At 36.8% G+C, this 19,242-nt stretch overlaps 1 protein-coding gene and 1 pseudogene across 3 annotated transcripts in view; one reads left to right on the top strand and one right to left on the bottom strand.

The window, feature by feature from the left end:
- The window catches only part of PELI1 (pellino E3 ubiquitin protein ligase 1), a 71,986-nt gene that overhangs the window by 20,687 nt on the left and 32,057 nt on the right, over window positions 1–19,242 (bottom strand). The window contains exon 1 of one of the 3 annotated variants that reach the window (XM_069068980.1): window positions 17,313–17,433. The exons of the other annotated variants lie outside the window; for them this stretch is intronic. The gene's annotated coding sequence lies outside the window, so the exon portion shown is untranslated. Of the gene's footprint in view, window positions 1–17,312; window positions 17,434–19,242 lie in introns of those variants that run through there. 3 annotated transcript variants of the gene reach the window in all.
- On the top strand, window positions 591–18,217 carry LOC138146857 (cytosolic purine 5'-nucleotidase pseudogene; annotated as a pseudogene).

The following is a 19,242-nucleotide window of genomic DNA, read 5'->3' as shown; positions in this document are numbered from 1 at the left end:
ACACTTCCTAGCTGTGTGACCCTGGACAAGTCACTTAACCTTGTTTGCCTCAGCTTCGTCATCTGTAAAATGAGCTAGAGAAGAAAAGGGCAAACCCCTCCAATTCCAGTATCTCTGTCAAGAAAACCCAAAGGGGGTCATGAAGAGCTCGGCGGATCAGAAATTTAGGGAAAACCAGAGTTATTGGCACTTATAAGGTATTCCCTTAATGCCTGTCACTCCACTCTCCATAAAAAGAGAATTAGATCTTAAATATAAAGGGCAAAAAAGAGATGATCTTAGGAACTGCCTAAACAAATGGTCTGAAATAGTGTTTCTGTAGAGGAAAACTGCAGTGAGTGATGTGGATAAGGAAAGGAAGTAAGCTCATTATGTGGTATCTGCAAGAAACAAACAGATGGACAGTTAAAGTATTCCAATGGAACCCTTGAAATGTGAAAAAGCCTAGCTGTCCTCCTCTACTGTGTTGGAGAAAGGGGAAGATCCTCTGCATGCTGACGTTAGTCGTACAAGATGAAAAGGCACAGATAGACTGTGATGAGAAGGCAGGGATGATTACATTCAGTTAGCACTTTAAAACTTGCAAAGCATTTTATATGTGTTATCTCCTTTTGAGAGCTATATACCTATCCCTAGTCTATATGTCAGATACTATTCCTATTATACTATATAAAAAACAAAGAGAAAAAATACTGCAATTAATTCCATAAATCAAAATCAAGTAACCCTAAGGAAAAAAACAAAGCCTTCCTTTTCTAATTCAGTTTCTAAGCAATGACAATTTTAATATACGTACACACAAAATAAAAAAAGAACAACAGTAGTTTTCTGCAGCAGAGCCAACCACAAGAGTGAGAGAATTTCAAGGAATAAGTATTAGAAGGGAACCCTGAGGTTACTGAAATTGATCTTCCTATTTGAAAGGTTCTTAACCTTTTTGCATCATGGACCCTCTTGGCAGTCTGGAGAAATCTATGGACCCCTTCTTCAAATAATGTTTTTAAGTGCACAAAATAACTAAGATTACAAAGGAAATATACTGATCAGGGAAAAGGGTTAAGTTGAATACAGAGCAGGGGAGGAGGTAAGAATTTTTGTTTCAGCAGACAGAGTGAATCACAGAAATTGACTAGGAGGTTGCCACTTGTTAACTATAGGATAAGAGGAAGTAGCAACATAGATTAGAGAAATGTGAAAGATACAGGTGACCTAGGTTTTAGCCAAGCATCTGACTTCTCTTATGTTATTATTAACAACTGAGTGGACTTCGTGATTGATTAAAATAGGCATAAACAACAGATACCAGTGGTTCAATGTTTACTTAGAGAAAGGTCTTTAGGCCACAGGGATCAACCCAATGCTATCCAACATTTTTATCAAGTGATCTAGATGAAGGCATGGTATACTTAACACAAACCAGAGATGAATTGTTAATAAGGATGATAGGATTCCAAAGAGCAGGCTAGAACATTGGGTCAAAATCTAGAAACAGGAGAAACTGAAATGGGATAAATGTAATGTATTTAGGGTAAAAACAAGAATTGTCCAAGTAACTGATGAGGAGGAATGTCTAAGTAGCAGTTTGTCTGAAAAAGACCTGGGGATTTTGGTGGATTAAAATCTCAAGTTAATAACCAAACCAAACATGCTATTAATATGTTCTTAGCCTACATTAAAAGAGGAGCAGTGTTCAGGACTAAGGAGTTGATAGTTAAATTATTATTCCCTGGTCAAGTCGCATCTGGAATATTGGAAGTATTTTGTTCAGTTCTGGGTGCCACATTTTAGGAAAGGCCGATAAGGAAGGCAAAGGGACTCAGGATGCCATATGAAGATTGACTAAAAGAAATGGGGTATTTAGTCTGGAGGAAAGATTTATGGGGGTGGGGTGAAGGAGGAATGGGGCATAATAGTGGTTTTCTTTTTTTTTCCTTTTCCAATTAAAGCACATTATTTTCTCTCTCCCTCACTCTCTCCCTCACATTCCCCATCCCCAGGAAAAAAACAGAACAAAACAAAAAGAAAACAAAATGGAAAAAAAAAAAAAAGAAAAACAAAACTCTTCTAACAAATATGCATGGTTTAGCAAAACAAATTCCTGTACTGGTCATGTCCCAAAATGTATGTCTTAATCCTGCATCATGTCTATCACTTCTGTTAGAAGGTGGATAATGTTTCTTTATCAGCCCCAGGAATCGTGATCAGTCATTGCATTATCAGAGTTCTCAAGCATTTGAAGGCTGTTTGTCTAAACAATGTTTTTTTAATATAAATTGTCTCCTGGTTCTGCTCACTTCACTCTGCATCAGTTCTTACAAATCTTCTAAAGTTTCTTTGTAACTGCCCCTTGATCATTTCAATGGTATTCAATTACATTCATATACCATAATTTGGTCTAGCCATTTCCCAACTGACAGACATCCCACTTAGTTTCCAGTTCTTTTCCACTACAGAAAGATATTTGTACACTTATCAGACCTCTTAAATCTTTCTTTGATCTCTTTGCATGATAGTGGTTTTCAAGAATTCTAAAGGTTGTCTTGTCGATCAATTATTAGAATTAGGAACAATGGGTAGAAGCTGCAAAGGTGAAAATGTAGGTATAATGGAAGGGGAAAACAAAACGAAGTTCCAATGACGGCAGCTATCTAAAAGTTGAATGGACTGCCTCAGGAGTTAGTGGACTCATCTCACTGGAGAGGTCTTCAAAACAGACCTATATGACCACTTGGTTATGCAGAAGAGATTACTGTACAAATTGAGACTAGAGAATCTCTGAGGTTATCTTTCAACTTAGATTCTGTGAATTCATGGTGGTACTAGGGCCAAGAATGTGATGGTAATGATGGTTTGGAAGGTAATTTGGGAAAGGAGGAAACTAAACTGGACAGTTCTTGGCTGGAGAAGCTACTGCACTCTTCCTTCCTCTTCATCCCAATTCCTGAAAGGAACGGGTCCTAGAGCCAGGAACTTTGACAGTAATGGTTGTTGGGAAGGTCATGTGATAAAGAAGGTGTGATGTCCCAGGTAAGATATAGCTGCCAATTCTAATGAAGGATTGAGGCAGAGGAAGTCATGTCAGCAGCATTTTTTCATTTATTCATTCAACAGGAATCTATCAAATATTTATGCTAGGCACTAGAGATATTTAGACAAAAATGGAACAGTCTCTATCCTTAAGAAGCTAATCTTTTTTCTCCGTATCAGAAGTAGCCTCCTCACCTAACTAGGTTACAGAGAGGAGTTTCACATTTGATAATAGTGATGGAGAGTAAAATAAGGGCTAGCTTTGTAAATGGTAGCAAGGTATGTGGCAAGGAACACTCCAGAGATCCAAGGAGGCCTGCAAAGGCAGAGAGTGAACTTAGTGCTTCAATAGCAGCACTGACATCAATAAAACCTTTCTGCAAACACAGAGGAAATAAAGTTTGGGGTAGGAAGGATTGATGGGAATATACTGCACCAAGTTTCTGAGCTAGGACCATATGGTGATCAGGTCTTTAGAGGAGGAATGAACTCACATATGTCATGTCCATATATTCTTTCCATGGATAAATAAAATATTATTCCACACTTGGAAAGAAACCTCAACTTGAACCTCACCATGCTCAACTCTAAGGACCATCATCAACCAAAACAAAAAAGATGTAAACAAGAAAATCTTTCGTTATATAATCTTTTTAAAAGTAAATAAAGTATTGGAGTTAATTAATCTTCTAAATTAGAATTAGGTATGAACAAGAAAACACTGACTACCTTAACAAAAGCTGGGTAATTTTATAGCTATCTCAACAAAAACATTTTGAAACAAATTTGATCTTAAAATTGCTTGTCTTTTCACTGTTTACCTTAACTAATAGCAGTTATCTATCATGGATTTTGCCTCAGTATATCTAAAATACTCACTCCCACCTCCCAAAATTAGTTATACAACATCAACATCATAAATTACTCAAAATACACTCCATAACACACGCCTTGACAATAATTTCCAAGAAATAAATATTGAATCTAAAGATATCTTCTGCTACCTTTCCTATATTTTAACATCCATACCAGAAAAATGATTTAAAAAATGAACAGAATCTGACAGCACTACATTTGACAGGCCTTTACATTTTTTTGTATAGCATTTATTGAATGATTTTGAGAAAATAATGGTGCATGCATATATTTTCTAATTCTAATCCATATAGCACTATTATTATAGAAGTCTTATCTTTAGTTATATTTGAAATTATTCCAGTTCTATCTACTTATCTATATAAAGCTTGCTATCCATAACACTAAAAAGGACTGAAAAGAAAATTTATTGAAACTCTGGAACAAGGAAAGAAGTCAAGGAAAATTTTAGTACATAGGATTCAAAGTTTTAGGGCTGGAAGGGACCTCAGAAGACATCTAGACCAACTCTTTCATTTTAAAGATGAGAAAACTGAGGCCTAGAGTGTGAAGTGAATTGTCCAAGGTAGAACCTGGAAGAGCCAGGATCTGAACTAGGTCACGTGACTCCAAGTCCAGAACTCTTTCTACTGTATCATACTGCCTCCTTCATGTCATGGAATACTGACTTTATATTATTGTTTGGTTGTTTTTTAGTCGTGTCTAACTCTTTGTGATCCCCTCTTTGGGATTTTTCTTGGCAAAGATACTGAAGTGGCTTGCCCTTTCTTTCTCCAGCTCATTTTACATATGAGGAAACTGAGGCCAACAGGGCTAAGTGACTTGTCCAGGGTCATACAGGTACTAAGTGCCTGAGGCTAGATTTGAACTCAGGAAGATGAGGCTGTGTGAGGCACTCCATCCACTGTACCACCTAGCTGCCAACTGACATATACTCCGTTTCTGTTAGTTCTGACATCCAATCTTCAGTCAAGTCAACAAGCATTTAGCAAGTGCTTACTATGTGCAAAACCCTACGTATTTACTAGATGTGTGACCTTGGGCAAGTAAAAACCTGTTTGCTACAGTTTCCTCAACTTTAAAATGGGGATATATAATAACAGCACCCACTTCTCAGGGTTATGAAAGTTAAATGAGCTGTTTGTAAAATGCTTAGTACAGTGCCAGGCACCTAGTGAGGACTATATAAATGCTTACTCCCTTCGCCCCTTCCTCATAGTACTAATGCTGGAGATAAAATGGAAAAATTAAGACCAGGCCTCTCCTGAAGGAGCTCAAGTTCCAAAAAAGGGAGACAACACACATAGGAAATCTTAGCTCAAGTTAAATGCAAAGCACCCACAGTATTAAGTTACAGTCGCAAAGCAAATGAAAATGCAGTTTCTTTAATAAAACCATATTGATTTCTGATGCTGAACTATTTATAGGTGACAAGGACTTTGATGGCAAGAATTTCATTTACCTGGTCTTTGGTATCTATGATTGCTGAGGAGACAGGGGAGGTCACACCTCCACAGTTTTGTTTCCCTGGTAGGGGCCAAACTGGAAGAAGGATCAGAGGTTGAGAGGGTGGGGGGTAGTTGCTATTCCCAATGCTCTTGAGAACAGCTGGTGGCAGTTAGTCAGTGGTTCATATTAGTATCAATAATTGGGATGGTAGATCCCTTTTCTGCAAGGGTTGCTCCTCTCTATTATGGCTACAAGGCCAAGATGGAGGCAGAACTGATGGTCAGTGGGGTGGAGGAGTGAATGAGGATGTGGATAGACTGCCATTCCTAGCCTCTTGGGCTCAGAATACTGGGCATCTCCTTCAGGGTATTAAGGGAGGTAGATGTCAAGGTGGGTTGACCCACTAGTACCTGCTTCTTCCTGTTTCTCCCTCAAGGAGCCTTGGAACTTTCAGTTCAGCTGGCTTGCCTGCCTCATCAGTGGTACTTGGTCAGCAGCTGGTATTGGTAGTGGTAGAGATGGGGGACAGCTCCTCCACAAAGGCTGCTCCCCTCAATGATGGTTATGGGATCATCTGAGTCAACAGCCTCACTTTACACAGGAAGAAACTAAGACCCATAAGAATTTAAGTGGTTTGCCCAAGTAACCAATAAGGGAGCTAACAGATCCCCAAACTTCCAAACTAAGTACAAAAATAATCAATAATAAAGTTTTAATTTAATCTCCACTACAACTAGCATGCACATTAGTATAAGGGAGGCTCTCAATAAATACTTGCTGGTCTAACGGACAAGGAAGCTATCAATTAGGTTCCTTTTTAATCACGTTCTCAATACTCATCACCTATACTTACCAATAAAGTAAGTGAAGCTCTACAATTTTACTCATTTAGTTGTCATGACTAAATTCCACAGCATTAAATTTCAGGGAGAATATATCTAAAAAAAGATAAGAGTTAGTCTTCTCCCTCCAAATATACAAGAAGGAACTGTTCTGAGAGGAATCTCACTCAATAGATTATTGTGTTCTTTCTAAAAAACATTTTAACTTGAAGCTAAACTTTCCTATTTGTGTTATCTCCCTCTTTTTGAACATGAGCTCCTTAAGGGCAGGTTCTGTCTTAATTTTTCTATATGTATCTCTAGCACTTAGCACAATGAGGAAGGAGGGGGAAGGGAACAACATTAATAATTTGTTGTTTGTTGTTCAGCAGTTTTTCATTCAGGTTTGACAGTTTGTTACTCCATATGGGGTTTTCTTGGCAAAGATACTGGAGTAGTTTGCCATTTCCTTTTCCAGCTCATTTTAGAGATAAAGAAACTGAGGCAAACAAGGTTAAGTGACTTGCTCAGGGTCACACAGCTAGTAAGTGTCTGAGGCTGGATTTGAACTCAGGAAGAGAAGTCTTCCTGACCCAGGCCTGGCACTCTATCTACTGTGCTACCTAGCTGCCACATCAATAATACATAATAATGTTAAGTTTTCTGTACTACACCTGACATATTACAGACACTCAAATATATCAAAGAATCAATCATTGTAACTGTAGTTTCAAGGCCAAATTCCATTGTCTACTTTTAAGTCTCTGATTCTAACACCATAAACCATTTTCATTCATAACAACTAGAATCATCAGTACACACAGATCTTAAGATCAGATTTAGAATTTAAAACCATAAGGGACCTTAGAGGTCATTTATTTCAATTCCCTTATTTTACAGATGACAGAAATGACTTTTTCAAGGCCACACAGGTAGTAAGTGGCAGAGCTGGTATTCAAAACCAGATTTTTTCACTTCAAATTCTACATAATTTTCTAATCCATCATTCCCAAGATGAATGTCATTCAAATATTTTACCACTGAGTTTGTATATGTGAAACAACCAAAAGAACAGTTATATATGAGTTACAACAGAAACTGATGATTGAGAAGCATTGAGTGGGATGTTTCACTATCACATGAGTGACATCTGTTTCCCTGCAGTTTTATTCAAAGTAATGCCACTGCTTTTCATTATTGAAGTGATCCTACCCTAAAACCAGACCACCCACTTAGATTGGGCATTTTTCAAATTTCAAGGAATATTTCAAAGACCAGATATAAATATACATAACTAAAATAAATTTTGTAGTTTTTCAGATAAGTACTGTATGCTTGATTTTGGAAGACACAAGTAGAGGGAAATACAGATTTAAACTGAGTTCTAGATATATATGTACATAGCTAGGCCTTGAAGGAAAACTTCAGATATAGTTTCTTTCTTTCTTTTTTTTAGAGTAATTGGGGTTAAGTAACTTGCCCAAGGTTACATGGCCAGTTTTTTTCTGTGTGGGTGTTAAGTATCTGAGGCCAGAACCCGGGTCCTCTCGACTCTGGAGCCGGTGCTCTTACTCACTGCGCCACCTAGCTGCCCCTATATATAGTTTCTAATAAGACAACTGAGATTAAAAAAAAATCAGGATTAGTGACAGAGAAGAAATATTTTAAAAGATAGCCTTACCACCATGCCACATTATCAACAGAATAAAATTCTATTTTATGAAAATTTTCACTAAAAAATTTTTTTGGTAGGAGGTAGAAGAAACAGTTTATTCTCCTCAGATAAAACCATAGTATCTTCCCACAAATTGCAATAACAATTCTGAGATATTACATGTGGAAAGCTAAGAATGTTTTTTTTAGAAGAGTAGATATTTAAAAGTAATTTACTCTCGTCCTTTTTATTAGTGTAAATGTACACATTATACCTGCTAGTTTTCCCTCTTTCCCCATACAAATAAAGATAATAAGGACAGAAACACTAGAAAATGCCCCCAAATAAGCAAAATCTTGACTAGTAAGCTTTTTCATTCCTCCAAAGATTTACAATTTTACTCATTTAGTTGTCATGACTAAATTCCACAGCATTAAATTTCAGGGAGAATATATCTAAAAAAAGATAAGAGTTAGTCTTCTCCCTCCAAATATACAAGAAGGAACTGTTCTGAGAGGAATCTCACTCAATAGATTATTGTGTTCCTTCTAAAAAAACATGCTAAGCTTTTCCTGCATCAGTTCTTAAAGGAAAAAAAAAACCTTCAGTTCTACATCTTGAATGAAGATAATGGGAAAATAAAGAGAAAAAAGAATGAATATTGTCATTTTTCAAGCAGAAAGAACTCTAAAAAAGAATATTAATCACAAGATCTATAATTAAAATCTCAGTCTGTCATCCCTCACCCCCACCCTATCCCACTCCCATCATAAAAGAGGAAAAAATCATTTAGGCAAGAAAGACTTACAAAGTCTTACCAACTCCATACACCTAATTCACTTACCTCATTTTAAAAAAGGCTTTTCAGGTTTTTTTTTCCTGATTTGTCATAGATTTGTGAACCTGTTTTGATTGTGAATTCTAATATGCTGTATTGGCAGAAATATGCATAAAAGAATGGACCCTGAGCCAATATTTATAGCTGAAGATCTAGATTTGGAATAAATGGTCAATGACTCACTAAAACCTGCCAATGCTTCTAATACACCATCATGAGGCAGCTACAAAAGAATAAGCTTCAGACAGTAACACAATCCTTTCAACTGATGATTCAAAAGATGATAATGGGCAATATCAAGTCTTAAATGGTGTAAAAAACCAAGCACCATATAACTTCGACTAGAAGGAAAATAGTTTTAAGTAATTTGCAATCGATTTATTAATAAGCATTACACTTTTTTGAACACAACAGTCACTTTTTGTTCTTTTGTTTTCCTTCAGGATGAGAATTGAGATGAACAGTGTGTGAAAATATGAAATCCATATAATAGAGGAGAAAATTTATTTCTCTCCCTAAACGAAAATGAAGTTTATTTATACTTCTATTTGATTAAAAAAAACATATTTTATACAAATTATCTAATTAACATTTCTTATCTAGTTTTCACATTTTCATCTGAGATCAGAGACCTACCAGGGCAGCAAGCAGCAAGGTGATACTTAAAGATAAGCCACAGAACATTACCTTTATTAGCTCTCTATCAACACAAGCCAGACAAAAACTGCCTATTCTCATTAAAGGATCCAATCCAGGTAGCTTTAAGGAGTGTCTAAGCACACATGAGATTCAAACACTGACTTTGTCTGCTCAGAGTTCTTTTACTTAAGCAGTTCATAATGTGTGGAGGTGGGACTGTGAAATACAAACTAGGTAAACACTATATTGTTCTACCTTCTGTGGATTAAAATCAGAATCCACATTTTGCTTATTACTTTGTCCCTGAGGAGGTATACGGCCAAAACCCGAAGAAACGGAAGTGAAAGGAGAAATAAAGAACTGTTTTTAACAAAAGCTGACTTTGAGTTATAGAATACAATGTCTCAAAAGGGAACATTCTATTTCTCAAAAGCCTGACTGAGCTGTAACTGTATAAACTGTTAGTTCTGTCATTCTGCTCTGTATTTTCTAAAGCATAGCTAAACTGCCAAACTGTCTCTTGGTGACAGTAACACAATTTCTTCCAAAATAATAAAATTTAGCAAACTAACAATTCAATCTGGTAAGAAAGACACCACACTTAAGAAGACTATTAATCACATTATTAAAATAATGTGAGCAAGTCTTGGGTCTGGAGTTAGAGGAAAGGGCTCAAATATCAACTGTTATTACCTAGTTGGCCTTGAGCAACTTATTTCACTTCTCTGGGTTTCAATTCCCTATTCTATAAATATAAAAATAAAATGGAGCAATGGGTGGAAGTTAGAGAGACAAAGAGGCTCTGACGTAAGGAAAACCTTCCTACCAATCCAGGTTATCCCCTGTCACAACTGGTAGTTGGTTTCCTAGGACTAGAGGTCTTCAAGAACAAGCTGGATGAACATAAATAGGCTGTGTTGTATAAGGGATTCCTGTACAAGTACATAATGGATAATGAGACTCTGTGAGATGTACCAATATAGTGCGGGATTTAATTTTATTAAATTTATTCTATGCATGCTCATATGTATTTATGTATGCATGTATACATTTATACTTGTGTATGTATACAGACACATATATGTGTGTGTATATGTGTGTGTGTGTGTGTGTGTGTGTATACACACAGTATGTAAAAATGTTTCCCCTCAACAGAATGTAAGCTCCATGAGGGTTAGAATTGTTTCATTTTTTTGGTCCTTTTCCAGCACTTATTAGGTGCTGTATTGTTGACTGCTCAAGAACAAAGAGGTACCAAGTGTTATGTGAGAAATCAGAAAAATGAAAAATAATTTATGGAGAAGGTAGCATTTGAATTAAGCTTTGAAGAATTGTTGGATATAAGAAAGTACAGATGACAAAACAAAAGAAGAGATGATGAGAAACCTCTAGAGCGTAAAGAGGATAACACATAGTACAATTTAGCTGAAGTATAAATATGTAAGGTAAGCATAAGCCCAGTTTTTATTAAACATACAACACGGAAAAAATGAAGTGCTGAGTTGAAGAATAAGAATCAAATATGAATTATCCAGCAATACAGTAGATGTAGGCAACAGGATAGACTAGAAGGGGTTGGGAAGGTCAGTTAGAAGATTGTTGCAGTATTTCAGGTATGTGGCAATAAGGGCCTACAGTAGGGTGGTGGCAGATAAAATAGTAAGAGATAGTCAAGTGATATTTTAGAAGGCGAATCGACATAACTTAGTAACTAGTTAGATACCGGAGATGGGGGAGATCAAATCAGAGATAATGCCAAGGTTTCAAACATGAGTGATGACAGAGTGAAACCATTAACAGAAATTGGGAAGATTGACCAAGAGATATATTTGGGAGAAAAGATGATAAATTCTGACAATATGAGTTTGAGGGAAGGGGAAATCCAGGTGAAAATGTACAGTATATACATGAAAATGTAAGTCAAGCACTCAGGAGAGAAGTCAGGGGGTGGAGAAATAAATTTCAAAGTCATCCACACAGATGTTATTTGAAACTGTGAGAGGGGGAGGGTTAGGAGCAGGCAAAAGCTAAAACTTTAGTCAATACCTACCTTAAGAAGTCAGGAAGAGTCAGGAAATACAGAACAGTAAAAGCAGGAGAACCATGACTGAATGTGGTATTATGGAAAGCAAGCTGGGAGACATTACCAACAATGGATGGGATGGTACTGCTAAAAAGACTGAGTACAGACAAAAAGTCTGGTAATTAGGAGGTCACTGGTGACTTTGGTGAGAGTATAGAAATTGTTTTGATCAATATATACATACTGGTACAGCCAAAAAGACAGTTATATCTTACATTCAATACTGCAAATGTGTGAATATTTAACCTTCAGTATGTTTGGAATATAGAGATTAACCCCACATCTTTCAATTTTTGTCTAGTATTTTGGCTCAAAACAAGTCATATATGACTACTGTACATCACTAATTAGACTGCTTCAGCTTTTAGACGATGGGAAACTTAAAATTTGTACTTCAGTAAATTACTTTTTACTCATTCTGTAGGCAGTTAGATCCACTTTAGATGGCTATATAGCATATTGCTGAAGTACACTGCTTTTATTCAACTTCTGTAAACATCTAGCCTAAGAGAATTGTGCTTCAAGCCCAGTAAACATATTTTCAAAAATGATGGCATGATTATGTTCTAGGATTCTATTGCCAGTGAACCTGTCTCACCATTTGATGTTAAGTGTGACTCGTGCATAAATTGCTCAAGAAGCCAGATGAAAGGTCTAGGACTGAGAAAAAAAGACTACAGCTGTTAATGACTTTGGGGCCAGTCTTTTCAATGGCACACTATAGTAGCTTTTGGTTTCCACTTCTTGGTGTACTAGCATTTTGGTGAAAAGTATACACAAATTCTTTAGCCTTAGATGCTTACCAACAACTAAACAACACACTTGATTCTAAGTTAGTACGAAGATAAAGTTCCATTACATATTTCAGTATTATATTTATGCCAAACTCCTAAATTGCTTTATTTTTCTTAATGGAACATAATTGGAAAATTTGAGTGAAGAAAGTCTCATGCATCCTGAGTGTATTATCATTATTTTGTCTGTGAAGTAGAAGCCCAACTCAACATGTATAGAGGAAAAGACTAGGTAGTAATTCCATTCTTTTCTTTTCCAATAAGGGTCCTAATTCTAAAAAATCTTATCTTAGTCACCCTTCATGACAGTGGCAAGATTTGATAAGCCCAGAAGCAAATGGCCTGAATCTCTACACTTCTGTATACTTTGTTTTGTCTAAGAGGTTTGTCATTGACAAAAGAAAGGAACAAATATTCCCTTAGTTTTTTTTTTCCTTCCATTATGTACATATAGTGTCATCTCAGCAGCTAAGGATCAACTTGTAATACTTAGAAATCAACTTGAATGAAGAGCTTACATGCTTCAGTGACCAAAGACAAAGTAAGAGAACCTGTCAGATACTACTGCAAAGTTTTGAGAAATGGAGCTAAGGAGTCTACATTATTAGATGGTCTTAATCCTGACTCTGATTTAGGAAGCTAAGTCCTCCTCTAGGAGTGTGGGTAGACTAGAAAGACTATGCAGAAGCCCAGGGCCTAGAATCAATCTATCTATCTCTCTATCTATATCTATCTCTCTATCTCTCTCTCTCTCTCTATCTATCTATCTATCTATCTATCTATCTATCTATCTATCTATCTATCTATCTATCTATCTATCTATGTAGTATCATCAAACCAAGAGATTGCCTTTCTATAGTAAAGAAGTAGTTAATACAGGATACAAATACTTGGTTTTTAAACAATTACTCAACTTATGTGGCAAAGTAGCTAGAAGTTTGTTTGGTTGACTAGATAAAAATTAATACCCTGTCATACTCTGATGTATCTTATGTTATTTAACAGGGTCAGTGTTGCACTACAAGATAAGAGATAATCTTGGTTAATTTCCTTGTCTGCCACTACTATCATCCACAAATTATTTGTTGATTATTTTCTCTACCAGATTTTAGTTAAAAGCTTCTTTGTCTTCATCACTGCCAAACTGTTTGATCAATTAATTTGCAGATAGCCCACATACCTATCCATCTCCAGTTTTATTCTTCTATATTTACTAATAATTCATTAATTGATTCAAATATTTACTGAGCACCTGTGTCTAAAGCCATTGTGGAGAACAAGTACATTCATTCCACTTAACAACATCATTAACTACATCTGCAAAAACACAACTCTCAGAAACATTTTGCAAGAGTAAATTAAAAAAAAATCATCAATTCATTAAAGGGTGATATAATCAATGCCATGGGGCAGCTAGGTGGCTCAATGGATAGAGTGATGAATGAAACAACTCAACAGTTTTTCTTTTTGTATGCATTTGTATTCCCAGGGTTTAGAACAGTACCTGGCATATAGTATGTGCTTAACAAAAGATGATTCATTTTTGTCCACTTTCCTTCTGTAACCACTTGGTTTAAACTCCACTGAACATAATGCCCCTCCCAGGATAAGCTGATCACCTGAAATCTCACAATCCTGTCACATCAATTTTAGATACTCATTACTTTCCCAACTACCTCAGTCTCCTTTCCCTTCTGGTGTGTGGAGCATTAAACTTTCCCCAATGCTTTCCTTTATAGAGGTCAGGATCTGAATTTTCTAGCTCACTCTCTATTTTCCATCTACAGTTCTGTTTGAACACCACAGAACAAGATGCCTGTGCCCAGGGGAGCTGTTGGTGAATAGTTCCTCCCCCTTCAGCTTCTTTTTTTATGTTATCTTCCCCCCATTAGATTGAAAATTCCTTGAGAGCAAGGACAGTTTTTCTTATTTGTATCCTCAGAGATTAGTATAGTGCCTGGTACATAGTAGATGATTAATAAATATTGAATGAATTGTTGAGATACGAAGTTCTCATTAAAGATGAGAGAAGCTGGGTCCTTTGAGAAGTATACAATTGACTGGCAAAATAATAATGAATGGTACAGACCCCAAAAGACTGTCAAAGAACTTCAAATTTGGCAAGAGACCATCATTGCCAGGGACTACAGAATACTGGGCAAGAATCAAAGTCTTTAAGGGCAGAGATGGTACAGATCAAGAGAAAGTAATTCAAAAGAGGCAGATTTGGGAAGTAAAGCGTTCTTAACTGGTGTTTCATTTAGATTTCTGGATCACGTCTCAAAACATAGGAATGATGAGTTCTTGGCATGGATGTAGCACTACCTTATAGGGAGTAGATAAAGACTATATTTGTCTAGAGTTCTGCAAACCTAATCAAATGGGCATTAAAGAAAGGCAAGAGCAAACTGGCTAAATATACTATCAAGCTTGATTTCATAAAAAAATAGCTATAAGGTAGGAAAAATAGCAGAAATGGTCAGAAATTCTTGAGATAAAATCTAAGACAGGAGCTAGCAATAAAACCCAATTTTCCATGCAGAAAGCATGGGCAACACAGCAACTATGCATCCTAATACAAAGAGGCAAATTTGACCCAAGAAGCATTATTGAGACTTGGCAAAATGGAACCTATCTGATGGCTGGAACATGGTTCTGGAAGGGTAACTCATTCAAAAGGAATCAGTTACAAAACCTTGATATAAAAAGTCTTATAAATTAGAGAAGCAAAGAAGGAGATATTATTTTCTCTTCTGTTAACCTGGGCAGTTTATATTTTCTAAATATTCATCCATTTCATTTAGAGTGTTAGTTTTACTGGCATAGAATTGGGCAAAATAAATCTTTAATTTCATCTTCAATGGTAGAGTATTTCCCCCTTTTCATCTCTGATACTAGTAATTTAGTTTTCTTTTAAAAAATCAAATTAACCAATGGGTTTTTTTTTCCACTTTCAATTTTGTTAATCTCTTCTTCCATTTTTAGGATTTTTATTTTGGTGTTTAATCAGAGATTTTTAATTTGTTTTTTTTTTTTTAAGTTGCAGAACCAATCCATTGATCTGTTTTTTCTCTCTTCTGATACATTTAGAGATATATTTTACCCTTAAGTACTGTTTTGGCTACATCCTATAAATTCTGGAATGTTATCTCATTGTTGTCATTTCCTTAATGAAATGATTGTTTCTATGGTTTGTTCTTTGACCCACTTATTCTTCAGAATTAGATTATTTAATTTCCAATTAGCTTTTAATCTCTACTTCCATAGACCTTTAGTAAATGTAATTTTTATTGCATTATGTCCTGAAAAGGGTGCATTTAATATTTTTGCCTTTGGTTACAAGGTTTTTATGCCCTAATAATACAAGGTCAATTCTTGTGAAGGTGCCATGTAGAGCTAAGAAAAAGCTTTACTCCTTTCTATTCATTCAGTTTTCTCTAGAGGTCCATTATATCTAACTTTTCTAAGATTCTATTCATCTCCTTTGACTTTTTTTCTTATTTATTTTATGGTTGGGTTTATCTAGCTCTGAGAGGAGAAAGTTGAAGTCCCCCACTAGTATAGTTTTACTGTCCATTTCCACCTGTAATTCATTTAACCATTCCTTTAAAACTTTAGATGCTATGCCATTTGGTGCATATTATCTTCAGTATTGATATTACTTCATTGTCTCTCTTTCATGTTTACCTTTTTATGTTTCTCGAGTCTTGTATTTGAAAGTCAGATTTTTCTATTTAGCACTGGTCTTTCCATTAAGAATACTTAAAAGTCCTCTATTTCATTAAATATTCATTTTTTTCATTTGAAGGGCTATATTCAGTTTTGCTGGGTAGGTTATTCTTGATTGTAATCCCAGCTCTTTTGCCTTTTGGAATATCATATTCCAAGCTCTCTGTTCCTTTAATATGGTAGCTGCTAAATCTTATGTAATCCTGGTTATGGCTCCATAACATTTTAATTGTTTTCATGCTTCTTGAAGCATTTTCTCTGTGCCCTAGGAGCTTTGGAATTTGGCTGTACCATTCCTGGGAATTTTCATTTTGAAATCTCTTTGAGGTGTTGGTGGATTCTTTCAATTTCTATTTTGCCCAATGGTTTTAGGATGTCAGGGCAGTTTTCCCTGATAATTTCTTGAAATGTGATGTCCAGGCTCTTTCCTTAAATTATCTTTCCTTAGAAGAATTCTATGCCAGAGCCCAGGCACTGAACCTCTTGCACTGCTCCCTAGCCCTGTCTGGAGTCATCGAGGAGCATGGTCTCTGTGACAGGTGGGGAGGGGTCCAAAGCATGAGCAGGAAAAGGGAGGGGGGCCAGAGGGCAATGCTGCTGCAGTTGTATGTTGGGTTTTCTGCAGAGGACTGCATGTTAAAAAAAAAAGACTTCCTATTAGTTACAGAACATAGCAGAGATGCAAGCTAACAGACAGGCATGCACTGAAAAAGTATCAGAGAGAAGTCTATAACAAGATGTGAATCAGAGTTTAGACATGGAGAAGATAAAAGTATTTTGGTTTTGATATGGATTATACACTTGCTGTGTATAAATCCCTGGTGCACGAATCTCATATTTTTGACATGACTGCCAAAAGATTAGTTTCCATTGGACACTCGCAGGAGCTGCTCAGTTTTATCTATGATTCTGCATTCCTTACCAGAGGACTGGTCTCTGACATATCATATGAGAACTTGCTGAAAGTTAATGATTATGGAAACCTTCTAGTTTGTGCAGATGGATTTAACTTCATAAGGGGACCTGAAACTTGGAAGCAGTATCCAAATAAATTTATCCAGTGAGATGAATGAGTGATGTTATGTTAACCTCCCAGAGATCTACCTGTTGGCCTGCCTAGTAGATTATTTTTTAACTAACTGTGTCAGATATTTCAGCTTCAAGACAGGATTTAAAGATGGAGATCTCTTTATGTCCTTCTGAAGTATGTTTCAGGATGTGAGAGATGCCATTGTTTGCATTCATTATAAGGGTTCCCTCAGGAAAAGATGGTTGAAAATCTAGAGAAATATGTGGTCAAAGTCAGAAAGCTACCTTTGCTTCTAAGGCAAATGAAGAAGTCGGAAAAGTACTTCTCACTACCAACAGTGACAATAAATATAGTGGTAAAATTATGGCTTACCTGTTTGATTTCCTGCATGGCCCTAAGACAGCCAGGGAGCTCACAGAGACCATAGTGGTCCTGTTTTGATTTAATCCTTGTGGATGCACAAAAACCACTGTTCTTTGGAGAAGGCACAGTCCTGAGGAAGGTGGACACAAATGGGAAAACTGAAGATTGGTACCTATACAAGCTCCTTCCAGCATGGAAATGTCTATTTAGGAGGTCATCTGATACAATCTGCAACCCCTTGGGGGTCATGGGCATAGATATTCTTCATACTGGAGACTACATTTTGGGCAATATTTTGAAATCAGAGAAATGAGAAAGATGGCAGACTTTTTTTTATTATGATTTCAAATTGACACAGGTGCTGCACACGTGGACTGAGAAAAGCTCAATTCTTGAGAAGTTGCAAAGGCTGGATACACTTTTGGTAAAACTCTTGCACCCAGATGTCAACTTCACGACATGGACATGTGCTATGGGATGATGGGAAGTCTTGTCTGCAGTGGCTCACGGAAGATGCTCTTTGCCAGTCAAGGGATGCATTATGCAGACTTTTATTCTGTTTCTTTTATCAACCTCCTGTATAGCTGCTCATGTCCTGATGCCTCACTGAATCAACAGTGGAGCACATCCACGTGAACATCAATGAGATGGAATCTACCCTTGCTACACAGAACTGTGCATCTGTGGATTTTAAAGACTCCGACCATAAACAGGATCAGCTGACATGCTCTATCAGTGAGATCAAACTTCCCAACCTCTTCCTATTGGCCCCTTAGGAAATTACACATTGCCACCATGAGGATGAAAATGAGAGTAGGAAAAAAGGAATCAAGAAACTATGAAATATCTAGTAAACAAGTTCTATCAGGATTCAGCAAGAGGGGAGATGTTTCCCTGTTTGAGTTCATGGGGGCGGGGGGCGCATTGCTGCACCAAATTGCAGCATCTGGTAAGTTTCTGAAGACTTAAAAAAATATTCTTGGGGCGGCTAGCTGGTGCAGCGAATAGAGCACTGGCCCTGGAGTCAGGAGGACCTGAGCTCAAATCCAGCCTCAGACACTTGACACACTTACTAGCCATGTGACTTTGGGCAAATCACTTAACCCCAATTGCCCTCCAAAAAAAAAAAAAAAAGCAAAAAATAATATTCTTATCATAGTGAGCCTTGTTGTAGTTTTATGGATCTACACTCTTTGCAGATGGTTCAAAATTCCAGTGGAGTCTGTTTGAAAGGAGAGAATTCAGAACCAACTGCATGGTGGTGGCTCCCTCCTGTTACTAGTTATGACATTGCTTCCTTGTCCTTTCTCTTAGTGATCTATTACATTGGTTTCTATCTAAATAACTCAACAGCAGTGGAGGACTGAAGGGGAGGTAGAGTCAGACTTGGAGAGGGCAGAAAGTCTGAAAATGTTATATGTTAACATATTGTGCTACTACTCTAGACCCATCTTTTTCAGTGCATTACACAGTACTGTGTATTAGAGGGGAAATGTATTTATTTTCCTATACCAAATTTAGTCCTTTGAGAAGCATAAGTTTTTCTTTCTAAGCTTTTTAATATCCTTAATGGCTGAGTCAGTAACCTAGAAATTCATCTTGTCTATGTTTTAGGCTTGGTTTGGTAGAGTTTTCTAATTTTCACCACCTGACCTGGGCTGCATGTGTCCTGTTACGCTTCCTATTATGCAGGCTGCTGTCATGTGCACATTTCCACCCTGAAAGCACAGAAGCCTACTATTTTTCCAAAGACGTCCTCCAAATTCATTCTGAAGATCTCTAGTCCAGTCCTAAGACTTGGACAAAGCAATTACCCCTGGAAATGGGCAAGGAGGATTCTATCCCAACACGTGAAATCAGTGATATTATTGGTAGATGTAGCCCAGCCCCTGACCCCTCTCCCTCAGCAGTGGTACAGACTAGGAAGTGTGGTCTGTCA

Source organism: Petaurus breviceps, unplaced genomic scaffold (assembly GCF_028583685.1).
Source record: "Petaurus breviceps papuanus isolate PSGF00001 unplaced genomic scaffold, PetGlider_PUasm1.0 90775, whole genome shotgun sequence".
Taxonomy (NCBI): Eukaryota; Metazoa; Chordata; class Mammalia; order Diprotodontia; family Petauridae; genus Petaurus; species Petaurus breviceps.
This window is presented reverse-complemented; position numbering and strand designations above follow the sequence as displayed.